General features: G+C 35.9%; 1 protein-coding gene across 5 annotated transcripts in view; it reads right to left on the reverse strand.

Moving 5' to 3' along the window:
• The window catches only part of CFAP299 (cilia and flagella associated protein 299), a 692,782-nt gene that overhangs the window by 548,863 nt on the left and 116,465 nt on the right, over positions 1-27,454 (reverse strand). The window lies entirely within an intron of this gene.

Here is a 27,454-nt window from a genome sequence, read left to right on the forward strand (position 1 = left end):
AACAAAGGGCTAATCCATCTGTTATAGGAAAAGTGGCTTATTATCATCAAAATGGAAACTGAAGAGTAACCATTTCAAGGAAAGAGCTACCAATACCACGCTGAGGACTCCTATTTAACCTCACATCCAGGGATATTGTAAGAGGTGATTGAATCAGGGCAACTCCATCTTGAATAGGGGCTGGGTAAAATAAGGCTGAGACCTCCCGGGCTGCATTCCCAGGAGCTTAGGCATTCTAAGCCACACAATGAGATAGGAGGTTAGCAAAAGATACAGGTCATAAAGGCCTTCTGATAAAACAGGTTGTGGTAAAGAAGTCCGCTAAAACCCACCAAAACCAAGATGGTGATAAGAGTAACCTCTGGTTGTCCTCACTGCTCATTACAATGTATTAGCATGCTAGAAATCACCCCCACCAGCGCCATGACAGTTTACAAATGCCATGGCAACATCAGGAAGTTACCTTACAGTCTAAAAAGGGGAGAAACTCTCAGTTCTGGGAATTGCCCATCCCTTTTCCAGAAACCTCATGAATAATCCACCCCTTGTTTAGCATATAATCAAGAAACAACCATTAACATGGCAAACCAGCAGCTCAGGCTGCTGCTCTGCCTATGGAGTAGCCATTTCCTTGTTCCTTTACTTTCTTAATAAACTTGCTTTCACTTTACTCTATGGACTCACCCTGAATTATTTCTTGCATGAGATCCAAGAACCCCCTCTTGGAGTCTGGATAGGAACTCTTTTCCAGTAACAATAACACCACTTTACTGTTGGTGAGCTGCTGTGGTAGACTCCTGCCCCATACCTCCTTTTTCAGAATGTCAGTGTTACGAACCTTACCAAATCCCCAAGCTGCTACATTTATATGCAGGGAGATTATTATAAATGAGTCTTTAAGTAAATAGTTGTAATAAAATGATGCAACGTATAAATTATCTTTTATCTAATTAGCTTATTATAATGGCATCTTTTTCAGAGTTACTATCATTTTACTCAAATCAATAATTGATAAGATAAATATATGAAAATATCTTGAAATGTCATAGAGAAACTTGCTGTATTTCTTTTATTTCTGATGGGCAGAAATATATAGATTTACAGTATCAGACAAGTAGCACTACTATTTACACTTATGGTAAAATTGTGTATTAGCTATATGTGCTTTTAATGCATTTTCAGCTACATGTTCTAAATTATAAACCTTTGAGGAAAGGACAGTAGGTCTTTTGTGAAAACCTAACAAAATTAAATAATGTAAAAATAAAAATAATATAAAATATGTTTAAGGTAAATTATGATCAGGACATGAATTTGTAACATGTTTGTTACATAACAAAAGCACAATTTTAAATTTCAACGTCAAGTTGGCCATCACAAACACACCCTACAGTCAAGATATTTTACATATAAGCCTACATATAAGCCTAGATTTCCAACAGGATGGGTGTCACCTGGTCTTCTAGCATGTATACTAATAACAATTTGTGCTTTCGACAGCTTTTCAGGAAAGGATGCTCTTCAAAAAGCCTTTAGAGTAATTTCTCCTATTTGCTTTCTTACTATTTATTTCAGCAGAAATTATGCCCGCTTTAATCCTGTCCATAGAATACTCAACCTGCTCTAATGCTCAGTTCTGTATAGCTCTGTATAGCTCTGTAGCTTTGTGAAAATCAAACAAAACAAATCAATTTCAGCCTATAGTAATCACCCCATGTATGTATGTATGTCAGACTTTTAAACAGAGCTTTTCAATATTTTTCTAAGATTTAAGGAGCAACTTCAACTGCTACAAATCCTTTCAGCAGAGAGATATTCCCTATAATATAACACATCCTCAGAAATGTCTAAAATTGGACAGTGGGAAGTTTGTTTTTACTAAAAATTAATTCATAAGTATCTATTTCTGAGGTTTGAATTTATATCTATTGATGAAATTATAATAATTGAAACAAATGTCTATAGCATAAATATATACATTAACTTTTTTTACAATGTATATATTTCAAAGTAAACCAGTATTTCCCATGTATATATTAACTATTTTATATGAAAATTATATAAACTACCAGTTAAACTATTTCAGCAACCAGATTAAAAATGTAGATGAAAAACAAAATCAAAAATTTATTTCATTCAGATTCAATATGTTGCCATAGATTGATACACAAATTAGTACTTGACTACACTGTACAAGAGGCAATGAATTTTATGTCAATAGTAAATGTTTACAAGAGTATTTTTTATTAGACCTCCTTTGCAATATAGACTTATTTGGGGGAATACTCAAAAACAGTAAATTAGTAGCAACTTCTAACTTTGTAAGTCATTTCTTAGGCCTGACCACACATTAGCTCACCCAGAAAGCCGGCCACAATTTTGTTAGCTATGTTGTCACTGCCATAGTTGTAACATTACCAAGTTAATATAAATGATAGAGGTTATATTTTCATTTTTTAAGTTGACTTAATTTAGCAAATATATATTGCAAAACCACTAGACTTCTGTTAGGAGACTCTTTTTAAAAGGATGAGGTTGTCCCCATCTATGTAATTTTGTTAATTTATATATATTCACTCAGTACAACTATTGCTTCAGCGCCTCTATGTTTCAAGCAGTGGTTTGGATAGATAGGGTCACAATGGTGAACCAAAAGGGAATAGTCCCACCCTTAGTGGTATTTAACACAAACGTGTATGAATCTTTTCACATAAAATACATTTGTCAATATGAAGAGTACATGTATGTAAATAAATATGCCAAGAAAGATGAAATTTCCCTAAGGTAACTCAAGAGTACTTCCATGTGGATGTTGTGGGTACAGAGGGGGTTAGTAATAGAAGTATAAAATGGAGTCTGTTAGAATATAATACATGTCCTTCAGGGGATGGGCAGGGAGGATTCCATGACCCTTGACAATACTTCAGCCGTAGCATCCCTCTTGAATCTCTTTTATCTTGAGGAGGTGCACATGAGATTTCATTTGCAAAAATATTCTGCTGAAGCAACAACAACAAAACGCTTTGAAAATCATTGACCTAATTATTGTGCTTCATTTTATTCCTTAAACTTGATGAAAAACTACTTTAAAACTAGTACAAATCCTTTGATGTTCTAAGTGAACAAAAGTTTTAAACTGGCTTCTATTTAAAAATTGGATTGGGAATGATACTCTTCTCTAGCTGCGTTTTCCAGACGCGTCTCACTACATTAGAAATACCCATTTGTTTCTTGCATGCCTTTCAGACCTGGCTCCAAGAAGACAACTGAGTCTTCTTTTCAGAGATGATATTCATGCTTATAAAGATGAACATGGGCCAGATGATTCTGCCCTCTTAACCAGAAGTGACTGAAACTGGGTCAATCACATTTTTTTCTCCTGGAAATTTGCAATTATGACTCACAACTTTTATCAATTTCTAAGTGCTTGGACAGAAAGACAAAACACTGCAACAGTCATTTTATGGCATAAACAGAGAGAAATAGAGAAGCAGATTTGCAGTTAAAAGCAAAAAAAAAAAAAAAAAAGACACAAACTTACAGACAAATGAAGAAATGAGTGGCCATGAGGCTCTGGAGAAGAAGATTCAACTTTATTTCCCTACTTTGAGGTCTTGGACTCTTGTGCCTCGTGAGACACAGACGAAAAGTTAATTTCTGTTTATTCCATCTGGAATTGCTAAGACATCCACTCTCTATAGTTCCTCCAGTTTCTTGTTCCCTTCACTGTCCCAGATTTTCTTTCCTTTTTGTTTTTACTCAAGTAGAGTAAGTCTAAGCTCAAAAGTCTGTAGGTACCAATAGGGCTTCATTAAAGGTAATAAGCTAAATTTGCAGGTGTTAGTTTCTGTCTACCTAGCTATAAACATCTCCAGCTCCTGGGTCCCACCCTGAAAGGTGTCACAGGTGAGCTCACATACAGTCTTGTTATCTTCTCTCACTCTGATCTCTCTCTGGGATGCCTGCTGCTTTCACAATCACCTAAGGGTAAGGCTTCAAAGCCACAGCCAGCACCATAGACAATGCTCAAGGAATGACAGCAACGTCTGGCTCTATACTTGGATCTGTACTTGCTGTGCAATTTCACTCTTTCCATTCTCTGCTAAACCCACTCCAGTTAAGCTTTCACCCATACTTTTCATGTTATTGCACAGGTGGCTTTGGGATACAAACAAGGTCCACTCTCTTCTCACACAAGTTGAGAACAATTTCTCAATTGCACATTTTAACTTAACGTTATGAGGCTACCATTCAAAAAGACTGAAATCTGTTACTTATTTTATGCATATATAATAAATTCTAAACCTGAGCAGAGTCTTTCATAACACACAAATATCAATGCTAAAATTCTGAGTCTTAAACACTTTTATACTACATTCTAAATCTTCTTGAGGCTGAAGGATGCATACCCATTAAGGAAGATAATTGCCATCCCTATGAACTGAGATTACTTTAACCAGGGATTTGGTGAAAAAAATGAATAGACAGATGAATGAATAGGCATGTGTGTGTGTGTCAAGGCATCATTTCTTGATATTAACAATCCAACAATAATTGAGACACATATCTACATGTTGCTGCATTTCTTCAGCATCCTCAGTGAGCAAAGATGCTGGAAAAATGTCCTCATTTTCTGTACTACACATTGTCTATGCCCATGTCTCCCAGTTATCTTACTTAATACAAATCCTTCAGCTTTCTCTCTCTGAGGCAAGGTCCACAGCACCATACTCACCAAATAAGAATGAATCACTTGCTCCTCTGTGCTACTGGAATATGTTATGTCAGCATATTCCACTTTAAGCAGTATATTTAGTTGAGTTTATGCGTTATTCCTCTCTGAACTATAAGCTTCTTAATTAAAGGGGCTTTTTCTTGCTTATCTTTTTATCCCAGAACGTGTCAAGAAAACACATTCATTTAGGAGTAGCTTATAATACGCACATGTATATTTGAATTATAATGCTTTTATGCTTAGTGTTTAATAAGCAAAAAAAAAGGACTATATGTGGATTCAGACTATTGATCAGAAATGAAGTGCAGAAGCTTGGGATAGTTAAAATGATGACCATGAAAGTTTGCATAGGCAAGTGGTCTCCAACAGAAGGGAAGCACAGTACAGGACTAAAAGCATGGTCACTAGATTGCTTGGTTATGAATCCTAACTCCTCTATTTACTAGCTGAGGGACCTATGTAAGGTACTTAACCTCTCTGTGAGTCACTTTCTTATTCCATAAAAGGGACCTAATACAAGCCCCTAGTTCATTGGATGACTTGAGGATTTGAAGAAACAACACATGCAAAGCTTTCAGAGTAGTACTTAGAGAAGGCAAGCCACTGCACAGAATACACCATAGATGATGCTCTCTGTGGGCACTGAGAGTGAATGTTCAATAAATGCTATTTATTATTACTGTTATATTAATACATATCTGTTCTCTCATCCTCTTTATTATGAAGTAAAATAAGTCTAAATTATTGAATGCAAAAGAGAATATGGCAAAGAGAAATCTTATCCTAGAAAATAACATTCAAGGGCTCTTGACACCTATTTGTCTCATAAGCTTCCAAGGATCAGAAAATATCATAACAACAAAACAATAACAAAAAAATGGTGAAAGAATTCACATTTTTACTAACAAATCAATAGTGCATAATATATAGCTTCGGGTTGCTATATATTATATTGTAATATATAGCAAAGGTTTTTTATTAAATAAATAAATAAGGTATAATTTTTCTAAAGACAATAAATACTATAGCATGTAAATGTCTAATCTTTTGATAAAAAAATTAGATTGTTTACATTCCTTTCATCCTTCTAGATTTTTCCCAGAAGTACTATATATTTTACTTGAAATACAAAGACTCAGAATAAGTTAACTCTAAGCAAACCTTAGGCAGTGATAAAACTAAATGAAGTAATGATTGAGGATGATTGAGGACAACTAAGAATTAATGAATTAAGTGCCAATTTATACATATGGATTGCTGTTTCTTCAAATTTCCTCTAAAATTTAAGTTCACTGTGGAAGTTTTCAATATCCTATGTCACTCATGGCTTTTGAAAATCTAGATGCTCAAACTCCATGGCTTATTTGAAATGTAAACCTTTTATGATTCAAGAGGCCAGCATTCAATTATCCCAATAATGGGTCAAATAGCCAAAGGAAATAAATATCTCTGGTTACATACAATGCTGCTTTAGTGGAGAAGAGCAACTTAATTATGACACGTATAATACATTACCGAATTTTACCCAAAACCTAAGTCTTGGTCCTCATTCATTTAACACACATTTCTTTATGTTCTCCTAATGCAGATGATTACTTTTTGGAGCCAACCTAATTCTTATTAACAAAAGCTGCCAGTATTAAGGAAGGATGTTTCTAAATATGTACAACTTCTTCCTAGAATAGAAAAAAAAACAGACAAGCAGGCCAAGGTTTGAATTCTGCACTCACCTGTTGAAGGACCTTAAGCTAATGATTAAATTTCTCTTAGTCTATTTCATTATCTGTGAAAGGAGAAACATACCACCATCCAGTGATGTGAGATAATTAATGCAATGCTTCATCTTCAATATAACATTAGCTGTTATAATTTCTTGAATGATCATTGCTGATTCCGAAAGTTTAGAGAAAAAGGCCACATGCAATACAGTTCTATACATGGACGGGTAAGAAACATTTTCTCTTCCCGGATCTAGTCACCAATACCTGTTTAGTTAGGAGGAGATCAGAGATACCCATGGAAATACCCTTTGATCTCTGCTTCTGCTGAATTCTAGCTTCTATCCTTGGATACATGGTCCCAATTGACTATCTTCTAGGTAACTCCCACCAGGGTGAAAAACACATGCATAGAATCTCAGAGTGGGAAGAGTTTCAGAAGGAGATATAGGGTATTTCCCTGCACTGAGGTGGGAGGACACGTAAATCATCTAAGGCAATGGCTATCTATTCCTACCTTTGAAAATCTCTAAGGATTAAACTTCCCCATATTCCTTGGTTACCTGTTTCAGTGTTTAATCCCTTCCTTATACTTATGTCCATCTTTATGACCAACTGAACTTTTTCTCTTGCTACAATTTAAAAGTATTTCCTTTTATTTGGTCTCCTATGGAAGTAAAGAACATCTGTTCTGCATCTTCCCTATAATAACCTTTCAAATACTTGAAGACAGTTAAATCATCCCTTCGTCTTCCCTTCTCCAAGTTAAACACTTCTGATCCCACTGAGCCCTCTCTTAGGAGCTAGTCCCCATTCCTTACATCACTTCTGCTGATCTTCGCTGGACCTTCTCCAGATTCTCCATACCCTTGCCAAACTCAAAGACCAAAATCGAACACAGAAACAATGCCAAATAAAGCACAGAGATTACTTTTCACTTCTGTATCCCTCTCTTGATAAAACATTCCAAGTGAAGTGGTGTGCTTGCCCTTTTTTTCCAAAAATATAGTGCTCTTTCTACGTCTTGCTTTGTACTCATGTATGCTATCATCTGTGATACTTTTGTCCAAGGCTCATATCAGATTTCAGGTGCTTCAAATAATTCCTGTCAATAAGGATCAAATTTGGAAGTGCACTGCTTCAGAGCATTTTTCTACCTTCTGTAAAAGTTAAAATAGTAAAGCTGTGAAAACAAAATAAAAATCCATGAAATCCATGAAATAACCATCAATACATCTTGATGACATTTTAAAAACATGTTTTCTTCATGATACCTATGTAGAAATTCATTTTTTTCTAATTTGAGAATGATATAATCTAACAAACTTTGTAGGAGTGTTTTATGAGCAAACAATAGCAACAACAAAACAAAAGGCTAAAATGTATGGGAAACTTTATCAATATGTTTGTAAAAATGGTGAGTCCCAGTACATTTTAAATCTAATTTGAATTCTATAATTTTAATTTGTACTTTATAATACTACATATTACAAACACATTTTCTGACACCTGCATTAGTTTTAATACTTGAATGTTTTTATCTAGCGATACATTTCTGAGGGTTTTAGGGCTGCCAATAACTCAAATATTTCAATTTGACCTATTATAAATAATAATATTTGGAACCAGCAAAAATTTCTCATTTTTTTCTTTTTCTGTTTACCTTCATGAAAATACCTAACAATGTGCAAATTCTCAGTTCACAAACAGGTTAAGTCAGAATTATATAGTTTCCTAACAAATATATTTATCAGTTGTTTATATTTTTCTCTCTTTTTTTTTTTTGAAAGAGTCTCATTACAACCCTACTGCCTCCTGGGCTTAAGCGAGTCTCCCACCCCAGCCTCCCAAGTAGCTAGGACTACAAGCACACACCACCAATGCCTGGCTAATTTTTCAAGATACCACTTAACCATTTTATTCCTTAGGAATGCAGAAACTCAAAGATATAAAAATAAAAACGTTACAATGATTTGGGAAAAAAAACAGCAAAAGTTATGTTTTTGTTCTAAAAATTCAATTTTTAAAAAAGTAAGTAATTTTCTTGCCCATTTCTCCCATTTACACCAGAGCCCTTCTCGGTGTCCACCATTCTTATCCATTTCCTCAAATGGCAGTACATAACTTAGGGCATGTGTGGAGAAGAGGCCAGTATGCACATGTCTAACTTACTCTGTGACTCCCAATAATCTCATGCCCAAGTTAATTTCACATTCTGACTGTCAAAGGCACCTTAAATAAAACAAAAAGACAAATTACCAACTGGGAGAAACTACTTGAAATATAGGTAACAAAAAGTATAAATAAAATGTTCCTCCAAATAAAAAGGAAAAGCACAAATAATAGATTTTTAAAAAGGGCAAAAGACATGAAAACAGGCTTTTCACAAAAGAGAAACACAAATGACCAATAATCCAAGAAATGACCAAATGACTGAGAAATCTTCAATTCAACATATTTAGTGATTCGGAACATAAATCAAGAGCACAATGAGAAAGTACTTTTAAAACAGTTGAATGGCAAAAATAAACCAAATTAGGACAAGTACTAGGATGTAGAGTCAAAAGATATTTTATTAATTGATGTTAGGTGGGGAAATTGGTTTAGCTACTTTGGAAGTAAGGTTAAATATTCACATAACACTCTACAGCTGATGTATTCCAGTGTACAGCATGCGCCCAGTAGAAACTATTGCCTATGTGCATTAGGGGACATGTATATGGCAGTACTGTTCACCATGGAAAAACCTATAAGAAATCCAAATATCCATCAACAAGAAAATGTGAGACTCTATGGTAGTATATTCAATAGAATGTTATACAGATAGCCAAACAAATAAACAATAGCAGCACACAATAATATGAATGATTCTTAGTAATTAAATGTTAGATGAAAAAGTAAGTCCCAAAAGATTATGTCTAGTACTATCATCTCTTTGTAAAGTCAAAACAACTAAAATTTAAAATATACTTTTTAGGAACACTTATAAATACAATAAATTATATAAAAAGGAAAGTAAGAGGATAATGAACACAGAATTCACAATGTTGGTTAATTTGTGGAGGTAAAAATGGCCCCAATTATTTTTAAAATGTGCTCAATTTTTCATACATCTTTCCCTGTATCTACACCTTTTGCAATACAAATTTTCAAGTTCTCTTATAAAGAAGTGGAATCGATTTCTTCACCCTTTGCATCAGGGCTAGCCTTGTGACTTGCTTTGGTGAACAGACTCGTACAGAAAGAACGGGGTTCCAGTTCTAAGCCCAGGCCTTTCTCCATTAGATCCCTGCCTCTGCCAGAAGAACATGTCAGGTTAGCTGGCAAGAAGTTAGGAGGTCATATGGAGCAGATTTGAGTCATCCCAGCCAAAGCTATTCCAGACCAGGAAGCCCCAGCCAACTCACAAATTGACCACAGACTGAGGAATAAGTCCAGCCAAGATCATCTGAGCCAGTTCTACAGCAGCAGGACTGAGCCCAGCCAACCCATACACTTGTGAGCTGAATAAATGGTGGTTGTTTTAAGCCACAGAGTTTTGGGGTAGGTTTTAATGCAGCATTTTCATGACCGTAGATAACTGATACACCTTGAAGTAGTCAGGACTATACTCTGTTGGCTTTTATTATTGTGTATTCTACTGTTTTTTTTTTAAACCTATACTTTCATTCATTGACATTGCTTGACAATGTTTATTTATTTTGTTTTATTCCATCTCAGTGATAACACCAGTTAATTTAACCTCATTGACTACTATTAGGCAGCATAGCTAAGTTGCTCATATCTTGAGAATATTAACCTAGAGTAATATAAAATTTTGCTATTTTGGTTTTAAAAAAAACCATGTAGAAATGGTATTGCCCAGATTTTGGAAACATACGGAGCCCTACCACTAAATGACTGATTTTAGGTAAGTTGTTGCTTACCTTGTCTGTGCCTCATTACTATCACCTATGTAATGGAGATGAGCACACTTACCTTTCAAGGTTGTTGTGGGAGCCAAATGAGATGCCTATCAATAGCTTTAACACAATAGATAATCAACAAGTTGCATATTAATATTGTGAAGGGTTTCACTAGTATTGGACTTGGAAATTTTTTTTTTGACCTGATAGATGTAAATGATATATAACATTAAGTTTGTACTAGGGGCTGGGCACAGTGGTTCATACCTGTAATCCCAGCGCTTTGGGAGACTAACTAAGATGGGAGAATCTCTTGAGTCCAGACATTTGAGACCAGCCTGGGAAATACGGTAAGACCTCATCTCTAAAAAAAGTAAACAAAATGAGCTTGGTGTGGTGGCATGAGCCTATGGTCCCAGCTACTTTGGTGGCTGAGGTGGGAGGATTCCTTACAGCTGAAGATCGAGGCTGCAGTGAACCATGATTATATCACTGTGCTCTAGCCTGGGTGACAGAGTGAGCCTTGTCTCAAAAAATAAAAATTACACTTAAAAAAGGTTTGTATTAGGAATGGATAGAGTATGAATCTGATACCCACAAAGAAATGCAGAACTTCAGCCAACACCACATATCTCTTCCTGAGATTTAAGGCTCTGTTGAACTAGGCCTTTGACATTTTGAAGCAAATGTATAAAGTCCATCACATACTAGTTTGACACTTTGGAAACAAATGTACAAGGTTTATTAAATAATCTTCCTACTGACCATACCCTAAATCAATATACTAACATTTTTATTTCTATCAAAAATCATTCCTCTTTGGTCTTGTGTAGGACTTTAGGTTTTTTGTTGTTGCTTTGTTTTGGAGTTTTATTCAGTCATGACATGATCTATCCTGAGGAGTAGATACAGTAAAAACATAACCCATAATGCTATCATTTTCTATGAGCTAATAATAAGAACGTGTGAGTTGATATCATTAATAATTACTGTCACGGCTGTATCTAATAACTATATCAGAAACAGCTAATAATTTTTCAGGAGCTGAAAAGGGACTCTGAAATGAAGAAAAACAATGTACTCTTCAGAAAATTATGCAATCTATTTCATCTAGTGAATTTTAGAATCAGTTCCAGTTTTATATTCATATTCCTTGTATAAATTGTATGCCAGTTGGCATATTTGAAGCACTGCTACTAATTTAGATATTTGCAGAAGGATGTGCTTAAATACTAATATACTAATAATACCAAACAATATATTAGTATATATACTAATATAAAAACCATAAGAAGTACCCCATTCTAAATGTGCAAATATGTACTTAATGTGTTTTTGCTCTTTTCCTTATTTTTTAAAATTGCAAATTGAGAGAACATAAGCATTATACACACAAAATACATTCTGAGATAAAGTCAATTATACATTTGAGTGACCTCAAAAGTTATTAATGAATATTTAAAGATTTAATGGGAAATGTATTATTATTACCATTTCATAAAGAGAAAATCAAAAGCATACAACATTCCTGCAAATTATATTTAAAATGTCAAGAGAAAACAAAGCATTTAGTCTTGATCTAACGCCACACAGTATTAGAGTTTTGTAATCCCCATCAAGAGTCTTCTTAGGCTCATCTAAACACTGATTCTTGAGACTACCACAGGCAAGACACGGCATCAGTCTGCTTAGAAGAACAGAAGCCACACTGCTAACAGGCCAGCGTCTGGTATGTTTTTCCTGCAGAAGTTCTTGCAGCTCAGGTGCAAAGAAATGAGATCCATATTGGGCAGGTATGGAAACTGGCCATGTTCAAAGCTTCACATCCCACAATTGTCCATACCTCCTATAACAACTCTAGTATAATTTCCAGGTTCTACTAAGAGACATTTGTTTGATGATATATGTCAGTATGTAACTGCTACTCCTCACACCCATCAGAATGGTTACTATTAAAATATCAGAAAATAAGAAGCGTTGACTTGGATGCAGAGAAATTGGAACACTTGTGCAGTGTTGGTGGAAATGTCAAATGCTGCAGCTACTATGAGAAAAGTATGATGGTTCCTAAAAAAACTAAAACTAAAAATACTATGATACAGCAATCCCACTAACAGGCATATATCCAAAAGACTGAAAGCATGCTCTCAAAGAAATATTTGTACATCTATGTCCACAGTAGCATCATTCACAAAGGCCAAAAGATAGAAGCAACCCAAGTGTCTATTAATAAATGAATGGATAAACAAAATGTAGTATATACAAAGAACGGAATATTATTCAGCCTCAAAAATGAAGGAAATTTTGGTAGATGCTACAACATGGACAATCCTTGAGGACATTAAGTAAAATAAGCCAGTCGCAAAACAAGGCAATACTGTGTGATTCCACTTAGATGAGGTACCTCGAGTAGTCAGATTCATAGAAACAGAAAGTAGAATAAAGTTGCTAGGAGCTGGAGAATAAGCAAATGAAGAGTTGTATGAACAACAACTCCTATGAAAGTAAGAAGTTTTAGCTTTACAAAGTGAAAAGCTCCAGAGATAGGGTGCACAGCAAGGTGAGTATAATTAACACCACTGAACTCTGCACTAAAAATGGTTAAGATGGTAAATTTAATGTTACATGTGTACTTTATCACAAATAAAAAATAGGAATTATATATATTGTGTGTGTGTATATATATATATATGATAATATTATATACTTAGATTGCTACAATTGCTATATCACCATTGACCCAGCAATTTCACTTAGGAGCAATTTTCCTAAGCACATAATTATACATTGAAATAAGTTTTTAAAAGATATATGTAGGTGTAGGTTTTTGTAATGTGATTTTTTAAATCATGTATGTTCAAACTGCATAATTTTAATCATTTACTTCTTAGGCTAGGCCACGGGTATCATACGTAGGACCCCATTGTCAATTCTGACTAAACATTAGCGTAGCAAAATGAATGACAAATAATCTTACTGCTACCTTGTTCATAATACATATAAAAATTGGCACTCTCAAGTCTTAAATCAAAAAGTGATTTATCTACTAGTAGTTGACAACCTAATATTTAACAGGTGCTATGACTGATTCTGATAAGACAGAGGTGGGCAAAGAGAAAAGATATTTGCTCGTATGGAGCTTTATCCATACGATAACTGCATGATAAATGCAGTTAAGGAGAAAAACATTGCATATATTAATCAATCAACGCAAACAAAAATATATAAAGTAATGAGACCTCAGAGAAAAATAAAATAGAGCAATGTTGTAGTATGTGACTGGGTGGCTGGTTTAGATGAACAGTTGGGAGAACTGATTGAAATGACATATGAACTAAAATCAGAATGACAAGAAGGAGCCAGTCATACACTGATGGATCAGACAGAAGAGCTTTTCAAGCAGAAAGAATAGCAAATGCAAAGGGCCTGTGTTAGGAGCAGTCTTCATGTTCACAAATGAATTAAAATCAGAGCTAACAGTTTGTATTGGAAAAAAAAGGATGAACAAGATTCAAAACAGCAGAATCATTTTAAACTTAGGGATAACAGCCTTAGAATCCACAAATAAGTTATTTCCTATACTGTATCTTCTTTGCTTGAAGATTATTTGCTTATTGCAAAGAGCAACTATTTCTATTAAAAGGAAATTTTTTTCAGCACTTATGTAAACAAATTTATTTATTGTTGTGAGCTTCTCCAAGGCTACTTGGAGTTAAAACATTTTGAAATCACAGAGAAAAATTTTAAGTCAGAGTTCCGGTTTTTTCTTAGGCTGAGAAAGTTTGTTATCGCTATCCAAATCCAAGTGCAAAAACATTTTTGCTAATTTTGCAAATTCACTACTTAGAGAGAAAAGCTACCCAAATACACCTGCACCTTTTCAAAACTGATTTAATATTGTGTTAAATAAACATATTAAGGACATGAATGTTTAGTCACCAAAAGCTCCATTGCCTAATCTCTTATTTAGAGTGAATTAAACAGGCTACTTAGACTCTGATAAAGACAAACCTGCATTTCATGACATCCTTTTCAAACCCAATATTGTCAGGTGGTACTCAGTGCTTATAATTTTACCTTAATATTGTTCAGTCATATGATTTCTATGATTGAGAATACATGGAATAATGTCTAAGCAAGAGGCTACAATCTGAAGATAGATTATATATTGTCTAATTTTGTTTTATGAGGCAGGAGAATACTGTTAGAAATCCAGAGCAGTTTGCTCTGATACCAGAAAGCTAGAGTCTTCATCCTACTTCTGCCTTTTATTGGTTGTACAAACTTGGATATAAACTCTGTGTACTCATGTATTAGTTTGTTTTCATGCTGCTGATAAAGACATACCCAAGACTGGGAAGAAAAGGAGTTTTAATTGGACTTACAGTTCCACATGGCTAGGAAGGTCTCAGAATCATGGTGGGAGACGAAAGGCATGCTTACATGGTGGTGGCAACAGAAAGTGAGAGAGGCAAAAGCGGAAATCCCTGATAAACCCATCAGATCTCATGATACTTATTCGCTATCATGAGAATAGCATGGGAAAGACCAGCCCCCATGATTGAATTACCTCCCCTCTGGGTTCTTCCCACAACACGTGGGGATTCTGGGAAATGCAATTCAAGTTGAGATTTGGGTGGGGACACAGCCAAATCATATCATTCCACCCCTGGCCCCTCCAAATCTCATTTCCTCACATTTTGAAACAAATCATGCCTTCCTAACAGTCCCGCAAAGTCTTAACTCAGTTCAGCATTAATCCAAAAGTCCACAGCCTAAAGTCTCATCTGAGACAAGGCAAGTCCCTTCTGCCTATGAGCCTGTAAAATCAAAAGCAAGCTAGTTACTTCCTGGATGCAATGGGGGTACGGGTATTGGGTAACTATTGCCATTCCAAATGGGATAAATTGGCCAAAACAAAGGGGTTACAGGGCCCATGCAAATCCAAAATCCAGTGGGGCAGTCAAATTTTAAAGGTCCAAAATGATCTCCTTTGACTCCAACTCTCACATCCAGGTCACAATGATTCAAGACGTGGGTTCCCATGGTCTTGGCAGCTCCATCCCTGTGGCTTTGCAGGGTACAACCTCCTTCCCGACTGCTTTCATGGGCTGGCATTGAGTGTCTATGCCTTTTTCAAGTGCACAGTGCAAGCTGTCTGTGGATCTACGATTCTGGGATCTGGAGGATGGTTGCCCTCTTTTCACAGCTCCACTAGGCAGTGACCCAGTAGGGACTCTGCTTGGGGAGGGCTCTGACCCCACATTTCCCTTCCACACTGCCCGAGCAGAGGTTCTCCATGAAGGCCCTGCCCCTGCAGCAAACTTTTGCCTGGGCATTCAGGCGTTTTCATACATCTTCTGAAATCCAGGTGGAGGTTCCCAAACCTCAATTCTTGACTTCTGTATACCCACAGGCTCAACACCATGTGGAAGCTGCCAAGACTTGGGGCTTCCCCCCTCTGAAGCCACAGCCCAAGCTGTACATTGGCCCCTTTCAGCCATGGCTGGAGCAGCTGAGACATAGGGCATCAAGTCCCTAGTCTGCACACAGCACGAGAACCCTGGGCCCAGTCCACTAAACCATTTTTACCTCCTGAACCTCTGGGCCTGTGATGGGAGGGGCTGCTGTGAGGGTCTCTGGCATGGCCTGGAGACATTTTCCCCACGGTGTTGGGGATTAACATTAGGCTTCTTGCTACTTATGCAAATTTCTGCAGCCAGCTTGAATTTCTCCCCAGAAAATGGGCTTTTCTTTTCTATTGCATAGTCAGGCTGCAAATGTTCCAAACTTTTATGCTCTGCTTCCTTTATAAAACTGAATGCCTTTAATAGTACCCAAGTAACCTCTTGAATGCTTTGATGTTTAGAAATTTCTTCCACCAGATACCCTAAATCATCTCTCTCAAGTTCAATGTTCCACAAATGTCTAGGGCAGGGGCAAAATGCCACCAGTCTCTTTGATGAAACATAGCAACAGTCACTTTACTCCAGATCCCAACAAGTTGCTCATCTCCATCTAAGACCATCTCAGCCTGGACCTTATTGTCTATATCACTGTCAGCATTTTGGGCAAAGCCATTCAACAAGTGTCCAGGAAGTTCCAAACTTTCTCACATTTTCCTGACTCTTTCTGAGCCCTCCAAACTGTTCCAACCTCTGCCTGTTACCCAGTTCAAAAGTCACTTATATATTTTCAGGTATCTATTCAGCAACGGCCAACTTTACTGGTACCAATTTACTGTATTACTTTATTTTCATGCTGTTAATAGAGACATACCTGAGACTGGGAAGAAAAAAGAGGTTTAATTGGATGGACAATTCCACTGGGGAGGCCTCAGAATCATGATGGGAGGTGAAAGGCACTTCTTACATGGCGGTAACAAGAGAAAATGAGGAAGAAGCAAAAACAGAAACCCCTGATAAACCCATCAGATCTCCTGAGACTTATTCACTATCACAAGAACAGCAAGGAAAAACAAACTCCCATGATTCAATTAACTCCCCTTGGGTCCCTCCCACAACACGTGGGAATTCTGGGAGATAAAATTCAAGCTGAGATTTGGGTGGGGGCACAACCAAGCCATATCAACTCAGTTTCCCCATTTGTGAAATGGAGAAAATTTCATGTCTATCAAGATAGTTGTGAGCGTTAAACAAGTTAAAACATGTAAACTCCTCCCCAGTGCCTGACACACATCAGCAAAGGAGAGTTAAAATACTACTACTATTGTATCATACACAAAATACACTCGGATCAGTCGACTGTCAAATTATTCACTTCAATGAAACTTTATATATCTAATTGCACCTATATCAACATACAGACATAAAGAGACAGACAATATATAAAGTAAGTAAAGCACACATTTCAAAACTTATTACAAGTTGGCAAAAATCCAACAAATAGAAGAATTAAATTTTAATTTTAAAAGTCTAGTATTTCTATAATGTTAATTACTTTCAAGGATGTAATATATATTCTTTTAACCTCTTAAACCAAAAAACACCTCTGGTTTAGAATGTATAAGTCATGCCAAATCAAGAAATAAGTCTACATTTGAAAACGGTCACAACATTAAAATTTTTTTTTTATTATACTTTAAGTTCTAGGGTACACGTGCACAATGTGCAGGTTTGTTACATATGTATACATATGTCATGTTGGTGTGCTGCACCTATTAACTCATCATTTACATTAGGTATATCTCCTAATGCTATCCCTACCCCCTCCCCCACCTCAAAACAGGCCCTGGTGTGTGATGTTCCCCTTACTGTGACCGAGTGTTCTCGTTGTTCAATTCCCACCTATGAGTGAGAACATGAGGTGTTTGGTTTTTTGTCCTTGCAATAGTTTGCTGAGAATGATGGTTTCCAGCTTCATCCATGTCCCTACAAAGGACATGAACTCATCCTTTTTTATGGCCGTATAGTATTCCATGATATATATGTGCCACATTTTCTTAATCCAGTCTATCATTGATGGACATTTGGGTTGGTTCCAAGTCTTTGCTATTGTGAATAGTGCTGCAATAAACATACGTGTGCATGTGTCTGTATAGCAGCATGATTTCTAGTCCTTTGGGTATATACCCAGTAATGGGATGGCTGGGTCAAATGGTATTTCTAGTTCTAGATCCTTGAGGAATCACAACACTGTCTTCCACAATGGTTGAACTAGTTTACAGTCCCACCAACAGTGCAAAAGTGTTCCTATTTCTCTGCATCCTCTCCAGCACATGTTGTTTCCTGAATTTTTAATGATCGCCATTCTAACTGGTGTAAGATGGTATCTCATTGTGGTTTTGATTTGCATTTCTCTGATGGCCAGTGATGATGAGCATTTTTTCATGTGTCTTCTGGCTACATAAATGTGTTCTTTTGAGAAGTGTCTGTTCATATCTTTCACCCACTTTTTGATGGAGTTGTTTGTTTTTTTCTTGTAAATTTGTTTGAGTTCTTTGTAGATTCTGGATATGAGCCCTTTGTCAGATGAGTAGATTGCAAAACTTTTCTCCCATTCGGTAGGTTGCCTGTTCACTCTGATGGTAGTTTCTTTTGCTGTGCAGAAGCTCTTTCGTTTCATTAGATCCCATTTGTCAATTTTGGCTTTTGTTGTCATTGCTTTCAGTGTTTTAGACATGAAGTCCTTGCCCATGCCTATGTTCTGAATGGTATTGCCTAGGTTTTATTCTAGGGTTTTTATGGTTTTATGTCTAACATTTAAGTCTTCAATCCGTCTTGAATTAATTTTAGTATAAGGTGTAAGGAAGGGATCCAGTTTCAGCTTTCTACATGTGGCCAGCCAGTTTTCCCAGAACCATTTATTAAATAGGGAATCCTTTCCCCTTTTCTTGTTTTTGTCAAGTTTGTCAAAGATCAGATGGTTGTAGATGTGTGGTATTATTTCTGAGGTCTCTGTTCTGTTCCATTGGTCTATATATCTGTTTTGGTACCAGTACCATGCTGTTTTGGTTACTGTATAGCCTTGTAGTATAGTTTGAAGTCAGGTAGCGTAATGCCTCCACCTTTGTTCTGTTGGCTTAGGATTGACTTGGCAATGCGGGCTCTTTTTTGGTTCCATATGAACTTTAAAGTAGTTTTTCCCAATTCTGTGAAGAAAGTCATTGGTAGCTTGATGGGGATGGCATTCAATCTATAAATTACCTTGGGCAGTATGGCCATTTTCATGATATTGATTCTTCCTATCCATGAGCATGGAATGATCTTCCATTTGTTTGTATCCTCTTTTATTTCGTTGAGCAGTGGTTTGTAGTTCTCCTTGAAGAGGTCCTTCACATGCCTTGTTAGTTGGATTCCTAGGTATTTTATTCTCTTTGAAGCAATTGTGAATGGGAGTTCACAAATGATTTGGCTGTTTGTCTGTTATTGGTGCATAAGAATGCTTGTGATTTTTGCACATTGATTTTGTATTCTGAGACTTTGCTGAAGTTGCTTATCAGCTTCAGGAGATTTTGGGCTGAGATGATGGGGTTTTCTAAATATACAATCATGTCATCTGCAAACAGGGACAATTTGACTTCCTCTTTTCCTAATTGAATACCCTTTATTTCTTTCTCCTGCCTGATTGCCCTGGCCAGAACTTCCAACACTATGTTGAATACGAGTGGTGAGAAAGGGCATCCCTGTCTTGTGCCAGTTTTCAAAGGGAATGCTTCCAGTTTGTGCCCACTCAGTATGATATTGGCTGTGGGTTTGTCATAAATAGCTCTTATTATTTTGAGATATGTTCCATCAATACCTAATTTATTGAGAGTTTCTAGCATGAAGCGTTGTTGAATTTTGTCAAAGGCGTTTTCTGCATCTATTGAGATAATGAGAACAAAGACACAACATACCAGAATCTCTGGGACACATTTAAAGCAGTGTGTAGAGGGAAATTTATAGCACTAAATACCCACAAGAGCAAGCAGGAAAGATCTAAATTTGACACCCTAACATCACAATTAAAAGAACTAGAGAAGCAAGAGCAAACACATTCAAAAGCTAGCACAAGGCAAGAAATAACTAAGATCAGAGCAGAACTGAAGGAGATAGAGACGCAAAAAAACCCTTCAAAAAATCAATGAATCAAGGAGCTGGTTTTCTGAAAAGATCAACAAAATTGATAGACCGCTAGCAAGACTAATAAAGAAGAAAAGAGAGAAGAATCAAATAGACGCAATAAAAAATGATAAAGGGGATATCACCACCGATCCCACAGAAATACAAACTACCATCAGATAATACTATAAACACCTCTACGCAAATAAACTAGAAAATCTAGAAGAAATGGATAAATTCCTGGACCCATACACCCTCCCAAGACTAAACCAGGAAGACGTTGAATCCCCGAATAGACCAATAACAGGCTCTGAAATTGAGGCAATAATTAATAGCCTACCAACCAAAAAAAGTCCAGGACCAGATGGATTCACAGCCAAATTCTACCAGAGGTACAAGGAGGAGCTGGTACCATTCCTTCTAAAACTATTCCAATCAATAGAAAAAGAAGGAATCCTCCCCTAACTCATTTTATGAGGCCAGCATCATCCTGACACCAAAGCCTGGCAGAGACACAACAAAAAAAGAGAATTTTAGACCAATATCTCTGATGAACATCGATGCTAAAATCCTCAATAAAATACTGGCAACCCAAATCCAGCAGCACATCAAAAAGCTTATCCACCATGATCAAGTGGGCTTCATCCCTGGGATGCAAGGCTGGTTCAACATACGCAAATCAATAAACGTAATCCAGCATATAAACAGAACTAAAGACAAAAACCACATGATTATCTCAAAATTTAAATTTTAAAAAGAAATCAAACTAGGCAGCTCACTTATAATCACCTTGATTAGAATAAATCTACTAGCAGGTTAATGTACACTAAAAAGAATTCATTGTATATTCCCCATCCTTCATAGTAATACCAATGCTAATAAAATACACTGTACAAATGCTTAGAACTCAGTAACTGAATATTGTAAATATAAAATGTATTATCTCATTACACATATTATCTCAGTGACTGTTTACAAAAACATGATTGAGGCAAACATGGGTGTTTGCTGTTATGGTATACTGAGCCGGCTCATAAAAAAACTGGAAGAAATTCTGTTTATGCATCTCCTGACACCTCTCCCTATTATTTATTGAGTGCTGGAAATGAACATCTCTAACTCTAAAAGAGGCAAAGGACCATTGTAGTGGGTTTTTATCACCCTTCCCTTACACCAAATACACGGTTGGTTATATTTTAAAGAATTTTCCCATTAAATAGAAATAAAAACAAACACGAAAAATAATTTATCAACTAAGCAAATTGAGAATGCTGACAAACTTGGCAGTGACACATAGTGCAATGGAAGACATCTATTGCTCTATTTACTTATTTTCTGTCAGTAGTGGCTCTAAGTCTATAAAAGGCAGAGAAGAGTAAAAGAAAGGAGAGAAAGACATTGTGTGTGTATTTGTGTGTATGTGCAGAAAATAAACCTTTTTTTAGGTTTTCTAAGCTTAGTCAATTATTTTCTGTTAAATTATAATTAATGCAGTCACCAGTAACTGAAGGAATAATTACATTTTGAAGAATGTTTACTACTATAGTTGTAAATGATTGATTCAATGAATTTATTAAAAATGAGCAGTTTCATGGGCTTGAATTTAGTTTTAATACTTCAGTCCAAATTGTTAAAAATAGCAAGAAGCTAACTGCCAGAAGTTTACTTACATCATCCCATTTTTAAATCAGATCTTTTATCTAATAACTTGTAATAATCAAGTTAGGACTCATTAAACATAATCTTTATGCTTCTTCCTTAAACTTTGATCTTTAAACAATGTTTTAAAATACTTTTATGATAAAAACTCTCAACAAGTTTGGTATAGAAGAAATGTACCTCAAATACAGCTACATCACATCCATTGGTGAAAAGCTTTCCTCTAATATCAGGAATAAGAAAAGGATGACCACTCTTGCCACTTCTATTCAATATACTTCTGGAAGCTTTAGCCACAGCAATTAGGCAAGAACAAATAATAACAAAAATTTTAAAAGACATTCAATCAGAAAATAAAAAGTAGAGCTGTCTCTCCTTGCAGGTGACATTTGCTTAAAAACTCTACCAAAAATTACTAGACCTAATAAATTTAGTACATTTTCCGTATACAAAATCAACATAGAAAATCAATTATGTTTGTATACACTAACAACAAACTATCCAAAAAATGAAATTAAGGAAAGATCCCATTTACAATAGCATGAAAATAAAATACATAGAAATAACCAATGAGATAAAATATTAGTATCTATATATTAAAAACTATAAAACTGATGAAAACATTTGAGGACACAAATAAAAAGATATCACATGTTCATGAATTAGAATAATTAATATTGTCAAAAATGTGCATATTTTACAACTTAATCCACAAATTCTATACAAACTTTCTCAAAATTCCAATGGAATTTTCACAGAAATAGAAAAAAAAATGTTGTAAAGTTTTGTGGTATCACAAAAGACCCCAAACAGCCAAAGGAATCTTGAGCAAAAAGAGCAAAGCTGGAGGTATCACATCACCTGATTTCAAAATATGCTTCAAAACAATGGCTATCAAAACAGCATGGTACCAGCATAAAAACAGACATACAAGCCAATGAACCAAAACAGAAAGCCCAGAAAAAAATGCACATAGTTATGGTCAATTGATCCTTGCAGAAAGTGCCAAGAACACACATTGGGGAAAGGACATTCTCTTCAAAAAATGTTGTTTGGAAAACTGATTCTCTGCATGTGGAAGAATGAAATTAGACCTTTATATCACCCTATATATAAAAACCAACTCAAAATGGATTAATGACTTATACGTAAGAAACTGAAACTGCAAGAATACTAGAGAAAAACATAGGTAAAAAGCTTCTTGATATTGGAGGAAGCAATAAATTCTTAGATAAGTCCCCAAAAGCACAGAAAACAAAAACAAAAATAGACAAATGGGACTGCATCTAATTTAAAAAAAAAAACTGTGTACAGCCAAGGAACAACCTACAGAATGAGAGAAAAATTATACAAACCATACATCTGAAAAAGAGTTAATATTCAAAATGTATAAGGAATTCACTCAATCACAAGAGAACAAACAACCCCATTAGAAAACAGTCAAAGGATCTGAATGGATATTTTTCAAAAGAAGACATATGTATTAGTCCCTTCTCACATTGCTATAAAGAAGTACCAGAGACTGGGTAATATATAAAGGGCAGAGGTTTTATTGACTCACAGTTCCACTTGCCTGGAGATGCCTCAGGAAACTTACAATCAGGGAGGAAGGTGAATAAGAAGCAAGTACCTTCTTCACAAGGCAACAGGAAAGAGAGCATGTGAAGGAGGAACTGTCAAACACTTATGAAACCATCAGATCTCATGAGAACTCACTCACTATCTTGAGAACAGAATGGGGGAAGCCGCCCCCATGATCCAATCACCTCCCACCACTCCTGACACGTGGGGATCACGTGTCAAGATCAATCCCACTCTTGACACGTGGGGATTATGGGGATTAAAGTTTAGATGAGATTTGAGTGGGGACACAGAGCCAAACCATATCAACATACAAATGGTCAACAGGTACAGTCATGCATTACTTAATAACAGGAATACATTCTGAGAAATGTGTCACTAGGTGATTTTGTAGCTGTTTGAACATCATAGAGTGTGCTGACACAAACCTAGATGGTATAACCTACCACACACCTAAACTATATGGTATAGCCTATTACCCCTAGGCTAAAAACATGTACAGCATGTTACTGTACTGAATACTGCAGGCAATTGGAACACAATAATAAGTATTTGTGTATCTAAACATAGAAAAGGTACTGTAAAAATATAGCATAAGAAATGAAAAATTATATACATGTATAGGGCACTTATGAATGGGGCTTGCAGGACTGGAAGTTGCTTTCAGTGAGTCAGTGAGTCAGTGAGTCAGTGGTGAGTGAATGTGAAAGCCTAAGGCATTACTGTACTGTAGGCTTTATAAACACTGCACTAGGCTACACTAAATTTACACAAAATTGTTATTCTTTCTTAAATAATAAATTAATCTTAGCTTACTGTAACTTTTTATTTTATAAACTTTTACAATTTTTTACTTTTCTGTCTCTTTTGTAATACATTTAGCTTAAAACAGAGAATCACTGTACAATTGCATAAAATATTTTCTTTTTTTAATATCCTGATTCTATAGGCATTTTTCTATTTTTAAAATTTGTATTTTATTTTTTGCTTTTAAAACTTTTTTGTTAAAAAACTAAGACATAAACATTATGCTCACACATTAGCCTAAGCCTACACAGGATCAGGATCATCAGTATCACTGTCTTCCCTCTCCAAGTCTCATCCCACTGGAAAGTCTTCAGGGGTAATAACAGCCATAGAGCTGTCATCTCCTATGATAACAATACCTTCTTCTGGAATATTTCCTGAAGGACCTGCCTGAGGCTGTTTTACAGTTAACTTTTTTTTAAATAAGTAGAAGGAGTGCACTCTAAAATAATGATAAATAGTATATTAAATACATAAACCAGTAAAATAATCATTTGTTAATATTATCAAGTAGTATGTACTATACACAATTATATATGCTACACTTTTTTTTTTCATTTTTGAGATAGGGTCTGTATTAGTCCATTCTCATGCTGCTAATAAAGACATACCCAAGACCGGGTAATTTATAAAGGGAAGAAGTTTAATTGACTCACAGTTCAGCGTGGCCGGGAAGGCCTTAGGAATCTTACAATAATGGCAGAAGGGGAAGCAAACACATCCAACTTCACATGACGGCAGCAAGGAGAAGTGTCAAGTGAAGGCAGGGAAAAGCCCATTAATAAAGCCATCAAATCTTGTGAGACCTCACTCACTATCATGAGAACAGCATGGAGGAACCACTCCCTTGATGTAATCGCCTTGCACAAGATCCCTTGCACACATGGGGATTACAATTCGAATTACAATTCAAGATGAGGTTTGGGTGGGGACACAGCCGAACTATACTATTCTGTCCCTGGCACCTCGCAAATCTCATGTCCTCACATTTCAAAACACAATCATGCCCTTCCAACAGTCCCCCAAAGTCTTAACTCATTCTAGTATTAACCCAAAAGTCCAAGCCCAAAGTCTTATCTGAGACAAGGCAAGTCCCTTCCACCTATGAGCCTGTAAAATCAATAGCAAGTTAGTTACTTCTTAGATACAATGGAGGTAAAGGCATCTGGTAAATACACCCATTCCAAATGGAAGAAATCGGCTAAAATGAAAGGGCCACAGGCCAAAGAAAGGCCTGTAAGGCCGAAAAGGGCTAAGTCAGAAATCCAATAGGGAAGTCATATCTTAAATTTCCAAAATGACCTCCTTTGACTCCATGTCTCAAATGCAGGTCACGAGGTCCAAAATGATCTCCTTTGACTCCATGTCACACTGATGCAAGAGATGGGCTCCCATGGACTTGGGCAGCTCCACCCCTGTGGCTTTGTGGGGTACACACCACTTCCTAGCTTTCTTCACTGGCTGACATTGAGTGTCTGTGGCATGTCCCACCATGCCTGGCTAATTTTGTAATTTTTGTAGTGATGGGGGACTCACTATTTGCCCAGGCTGGTCTCAAACTCCTGGGATCAAGCAATAGTCCCATCTTAGCCTACCAAAGTGCTAGGATTAAAGGCATGAGCCACCACACCCAGAATCTGTGCCATAATTTTATATGACTGGCAGCACAGCAGTTTCTTTACACCAGCATCACCACAAACATATGAATAATGCATTGCACTATGACATCACCAAGAAATAAGAATTTTTCAGGTTCATTATAATCATATGGAACCATCTTGCATACGCAGTCTGTCATTGATCAAAATGTTGTTATACAGTGTGTGACTGTTATGAAAAAGTGCTCAACATCACTAGTCATCAGGGAAAGCAAATCGGAACCACAATGAGATAACACTTCACACCTGTTAGAATGGCTATTATCAAAAAGACAAAAGATAACAAGCTTTGGCAAGTATGTGGAGAAAAGGGAATCCTTGCATACTATTGGTAGGAATACAAATTGGTATAGCCATTATGCAAAATACTATGAAGATTCTCAAAAAATTAAAAATAGAACTACCACATAATCCAGCAATCCAAGTTCTGAGTATACAAGGAAATGAAATTATCATGTTGAAAAGATATCTGCACTCCCACATTCACTGCAGCATTATTCACAAGAACCAAGATATAGAATCAACCTAAGTGTCCATCAATAGATGAATGCATAAAGAAAATGCAGGATATATGTGTGAGTGTATATACGTGTATACATATATACGTGTGTGTATATACGTATATACGTGTGTGTATATACGTATATACGTGTGTGTATATACGTATATACGTGTGTGTATATACGTATATACGTATATACGTATATACGTGTGTGTGTATATACGTATATACGTGTGTGTATATACGTATATACGTGTGTGTATATACGTATATACGTGTGTGTATATACATATATATATATAGAGAGAGAGAGAGAGGAGGGAATTGCTCAGCCTTTAAAATGAAGAAAATCCTATCATCTACAACATCACTATGAACCTGGAGGACATTATGTCAAGTGAAATAAGCCAGGCACAGAAAGACAAATACTGTTTGATCTCACTTATATGTGGAATATAAAAAGTAAAACTCATAAAAGCAGAGAACAGATGGTTGCCAGGGGGTTGGGGGGTAGGGTAAATCGGGAGATGTCAGTCAAAGGGTATACAGTTTCAGTAATCTAGAATGAGTAAGTTCTGGAGATACAATGTACGGAATAGCAACTATAGTTAATAACACCATATTTTATACTTGAAATTTGCTAAGAAAGTAGACCTTAAATATTCTCACCGTAAAATAAAGGCATTGTGATGGAAATGTTAATAAGCTTGATTATAATAATCATTTCATAATGTATATGTATTTCAAAACATCACATTGCATACTATAAATATGTATAATTTTTGTCAGTTATACCTCAATAAATCTATGTTAATAATTCTGGAAAAATCACTCTGGTTGTCAATTATTAAACTGGAAACCACCAGGGACTCTGGAGACACTATGCTTCAATTTCAATTCCAGCTCTACTATGTGCTAATTGAAAGACTTTAGGCACTTTCTTAAAATTCTGTGCCTCAATTTCAACATCCATAAAATGTGTTTAAAGAATTAAATAGTAAATGCTTATGTAAGGATTTAGTACTGTCTGAATATTTGAATGTGCTCAATAAGGTTAGCTATTTTTATTATCAGTTAAGCAATAAAGGCACAAAGTAATGAACTCGGTTAGCCAATGTGGTATCAGAATATGAATCATTCAGTCTATTTTGTTTTCTCAATGATAGAATCAAGCCTTTCTCCTCAAATAAACATTTCGGCTAAAGTATCTTGACCTGATGCAACTAAAAAAAATATATTCAATTTTTTAATTTACTCCTCAAATACCATTCAATTTCTGATCTGGTCTTTGGCCACTCTAAGCACAGGTCTCTTGCTTGGACTACA

This window comes from Pan troglodytes, chromosome 3 (genome assembly GCF_028858775.2).
Source record: "Pan troglodytes isolate AG18354 chromosome 3, NHGRI_mPanTro3-v2.0_pri, whole genome shotgun sequence".
Classification (NCBI taxonomy): domain Eukaryota; kingdom Metazoa; phylum Chordata; class Mammalia; order Primates; family Hominidae; genus Pan; species Pan troglodytes.